General features: G+C 38.5%; 1 protein-coding gene across 2 annotated transcripts in view; it reads left to right on the top strand.

Moving 5' to 3' along the window:
- The first annotated feature begins 4,496 nt into the window (after positions 1-4,496).
- Positions 4,497-5,000, top strand: part of LOC125042375 (protein artichoke-like) — a 118,539-nt gene continuing 118,035 nt past the window's right edge. For both annotated transcript variants that reach the window (XM_047637953.1, XM_047637954.1), the window contains exon 1: positions 4,497-4,723. The gene's annotated coding sequence lies outside the window, so the exon portion shown is untranslated. The remainder of the gene's footprint in view (positions 4,724-5,000) is intronic.

Genomic DNA, 5,000 nt, shown 5'->3' on the forward strand with positions numbered 1-5,000 from the left:
TCACAGCCACGTGCGAGTCACATATCACTATGTTGCACAGCGGGTTATAGTTATCCAAGGTCTTTTATAATACGTGGAGTCAATGAAATTCTCGTTGCCTTTTTTATTTACTTAGCAAACTATGACTACATCAATAAATGCACGATATGGATTAATTATCTTCGGTATTCGAATAATATGTAGTTCCTTTGTTGTACACTGATGACGCGGAGACACCATTAGCACTCGCGGCCGGTGACAGAGAGACCCCAGGGAACGACTGTACCTGGTGCCCCTAAGGGATTGCTGACCTGGCATGATCGGCCAGCCCGTGCTGTTCACGTATTGCGTTCTCATGGTGGACACGTGAACGACACTCAGTCATACACTCACGCAGATTCCTCACAGTGGAAACTTTCCGTGTCTCGCCACTTCATGCATACGTCTGTAATGGTATTTGTATGTGTGTGGTGTTATATATGTGTGTGTATGTGTGTGGTGTTATATATGTGTGTCTGTGTATCATATATATATATATGTGTGTGTGTGTGTGTGTGTGTGTGTGTGTGTGTGTGTGTGTGTGTGTATGATATATATGTATATGTGTATATATATATATTATATATATGTGTATATATATGTATATATATGTATATATATGTATGTATGTATGTATGTATATATATTGCTGTATGACCTTAATGTCCAGCACATTTATTCATTTTAACCAGTAACCATTGTGTAAATATATATGTATATATATATATATATATATATATATATATAATGGCCGCGAAAACGAGGAGATAGCTACAGACCTCAGTGCCACATCAGAGCAATAAAGGAAAGTAGATACAATCTAGATGAAGTAGCTCTGAATGAGGCCTGATTGCCGGAATATGACACCTTATATGTAGTGGCATGACAGCAAGTGATCATCGGCAATCAGGGGACACATCTGCAATAAGGAATAGCACTGTCACGAAGTTTTAACAGAACCTGACACCAATCATTGGCATCATCGTGACCCTGAGGCTGTCATTAGTTAAGGATAGGCAATCGTGGGTATGTGTTCACCAGTTATGACAAACCCCAAGGACATCCAGGAAGCTGAACTTATCTCTCTGAGATAAGTTCAGGTTGGAGACTTTGACGCTCGAGCCAACTTGGAAAGAGAACACGTTGCCTAGTGTTCCTGGAGCTCATGGTACTATGGAAAAATATACTTCACTGGGTGTTTTCTACTTGCCATCTGTTCAGTTAACCTTGCCATCACAAATATAATCTTCACACACAAAATATCTAAGCAATGGCAAACTCCTAGAGTTTGTGGTCACATTAGAAACCATGTAATGGATACTGAGATAATAAGAAAAGCAATTGGTTCTGTTAATCAAGTAGCCTCGGCCAAAACTCGTATTGAACATGTTCTTTGGGTTATGAGGATTTCAAAGCTTCATTCGCAGCACGAATTTTGTCCTTGATTATACAGAAACAAATATAAACATAAAAAACAAGAGTTAAAATAAAAAAAAAGTTAACTAAGAGATTATCCGACAGCAAAATTTAAAAAATCAGTCCGAGTTACATAATTGAGTCAGTTCCTCCCAGCTAGAAAAAAGCGAAAGTTCAGTCAATCAAAAAATAAAAAAAAAATGGTTTCTGCTACGATCAGGGTTGGTTCGATAAAAATCAAGAATAGAAATGAAGATATTGATGCATCATCGATGGTTAGCACTGTAATAACTCAGACGTTTCAGAAATTAACTAATAGAGTCCCGTTCAAAATGTGTCTCTTCAAGATGGACAGATTATTTGGGCCGCTTCGTTCAATGTCCGGTACTCGAGGCAATAGAAATATAACATAGGCACACAGACGTAAATTAAGTGGGACACACGTGCTACTGCAATCCCAGAAGCCGACGACAATTTGAACAGCTTTTCGTACAAAAAGTGATTAAGAGCAATGTATTGTTGCGTAGCTCTACATCAGATATAGCAAACTGAAATGAATATATCTTTAATACAAACAGAGGCCTAATCGAATATGATGAGAAATACAAACCCTTCAAAATCGGATTAAAATGGCATTATTAGCATACATTGTTCTTGCCAGTGTCTAGAATTATTTTAGAATACTTGAGAGTGACAATCCTAAAATTATATGATTGCATTTTTTTTCACTGTGGTAGTAATTCACTAAACCGGGAGAAATATTTCTGGAGTCCTGGGAAACTGCAGAACCAATGCCCCATAGTTATCAAGAAATGAGTGATTTTGGTAACATAAGAATTTTATCAGGTTGTTTGTAATTAACGAATCTCTGAATTTTTATAATCGTGTTAAAATTGTATCTGTCATAAAACTGTACATATCACACAACGAGTTAATAAGCCATTTGATATTATGAAAGATATGATTGACTTGAGCTGATGGTCTTAGAGAGGAAATTCATTACGGGGTTTAAAGTTTCTTTAGGGCCACCTTTCCTCCTCCATTATTCTTTGGCTTCATGAAAAACGTTAGTATGCCACTGATATAAAACCTGGCTGGCCCATACGAAGTCTGGGGCTGGATACTCAAAACAGTTTACAATGTTGTATCTCGCATCGGAGCCATTACAATGTCTTAAGGTCTCCGAAGGCCATACTCGAAACAAAATTAGCACCCATGCTATGACGTCACACATTGTAAAGTACCTTGTAAGTTACAACTGCTGAATGGTAAGCTTCGATATATTCAACCGAGATCCGAGGAAATTATTCTCTCCCCTTTGTATCGCTTTACACCCCCCCCCCCCCTCCTATCGACTCATAGGCCCTTGCTGGGGAGCTCACCGAATATAAGCAATATTTTAGTCATCCAAATAAGGGTGTTGCTATTACATTTAGTATTCGATATCCAGATAAGAATGCCGAGGTAAGGTTATCACAAACAATGATAATGACTCTCATTAAAAGCAGTTGAGTCGAAAATATCAATATGATATTATCATATGATAACTGACAATGATATTAATGAACAAGGGAATGGTATAAGGTTAATGATGATAGTGAGGCCGGAGTAGAATAACAGTAATAATTTCATCAATAATCTTATTTTGGAAATTATTATGATATGATTATGATGATGAGGACTGTAATAGTAACAGCCAAATGACAAAAGTGAATTCAGTAATTATGATAATAATTATGAGAACAGTAGTTATAAGGATGGATACCACTATTGTTATTATTATTAGTGATATCAACAATAATAAAACTATATGACTGTTATTAATAAATTCATCAGTTTAAATACGAACAGTGTTGATACTAGATAAAATACTGAATGGGGCAAAAGGCAGCGTGACAGTATTACATAGATTATGAGAAACAAAATGTTGCAATAGTTATTATTATACTCATGACCAAGAAATAAAAACTATTCAATAGATTAATATAGAGATAAATCAATAAAGGAATAAAACAGAGAAAAAATTGTTTTCACAAGATCTACTATATCAAAAATCATGAACTGTGGACACAATTATGTCAATTGTCACGGTGACTCATACAGCATATATGACACTTTTAATTTGTCCAGTATCTTTGTAGAGTAAGCGCTGGCAATTTGTCATTAAAGCTGGGTTATCAAATGGGTTTATATTATAATTACATTCACTGAGACTCTAAATAGAAGAATCGATAGTATGAAAATATCTGTCAGAAGCCTGTATCCCTCGCTGTTTACCCTCTTTTCAGATTGAAAAAAAGAAGAGGATAGGAAAGCGAAAGAAGAGGAGAGAGAGTGAGTGAGAGAGAGAGAGAGAGAGAGAGAGAGAGAGAGAGAGAGAGAGAGAGAGAGAGAGAGAGAGAGAGAGAGAGAGAGAGAGAGAGAGAGAGAGAGAGACATAAGGGACAAGAGAGAGAGCAATGTAGGAGACAGGAAGGAGAGAATGAGGGGGAGATAATGACTGACGGATAGGGGAGGGGTCGTAATAGCCTTAGCGGTGAGGACGCGTAGGATTCCGTCCACCTGTCCTGTTGAAGTCTCCAGTGGCTAGCCTGGGTGTACCGCTGCCAGGCGGATATGTTTTCCAATGTCATGTCTTGTTTATGTTAATCGGTGGAACTGATATTATCTTACGGAAGGTGATGGTATATGAGTATCTTTCTGCAATGGCGATTCTTGTTTTTTTCTGAAAAAGATAAGGCGCAGTTTATTTATTTTTTCCCCCAAAGTGTCAGGGGTGGAGAAGAGGTGAGGGGGGTCACTTGTACAGCATTCCTGGAGGATTTCATTGATAAACATGTGATATAGCCTTTGTAAACCTTTCAAATCAATACACAAAAATCTGATTATTTTTTTTCAAGATCCATACACATAAATATCCAAAAGCAAATGATGTATATGATCATTTTGATGATAAGAAATCACTTTCCGCCTGGAAATTTACTGCGGTACGACAGTTTGGGCTCGAGCCCGACGAGAGCAATCCATGTCAAGATTGAGAGAGTGAAGTCAGTGCACTCAAAGATTCCGTGTGAGCCAGTGTGTCAGCCAAAGGTGTGGATTTTTCTGTCTCGTGAAACAGACATTCCTTTTCCCTTGCCGTCGCGTTGGCGACCGAAAAGGATTCCAGAAAAGGAAGAACCGGCCACCGAAAACAGAAGGAAACCCGCAAACAGACCAGAAAACCGGGAAATGATGGTGCGCCAGCCCGCCGAGAGACGCGGGTGAAGACTCCACCTCGGGAGCTCAGGTGAGTTGTCTCCGATACCTGTTTGTGTGTGAATTCGCGCGGCCGGCTCAGCCTATCATTATCATTAGCTCCCTCGGCCATTTGCGTTTCTCTCGGCCCCGCCTGTAGTTCTGCGTTTCTGGCCTCGTTTTTTGAGATTTGAAATCGTCGATATATTTGTTTTCGAATTACTCTCTAATCATTGTTTTGTTTAAACGTAGTTGATCTTAATAAGCACCATTGCTAACGATAATACAGGAAATCAAGGATACAGGCCTACTGCTGATAAGGGTAGTAA

The sequence above is a fragment of the Penaeus chinensis genome, chromosome 32 (genome assembly GCF_019202785.1).
Source record: "Penaeus chinensis breed Huanghai No. 1 chromosome 32, ASM1920278v2, whole genome shotgun sequence".
Lineage (NCBI taxonomy): Eukaryota > Metazoa > Arthropoda > Malacostraca > Decapoda > Penaeidae > Penaeus > Penaeus chinensis.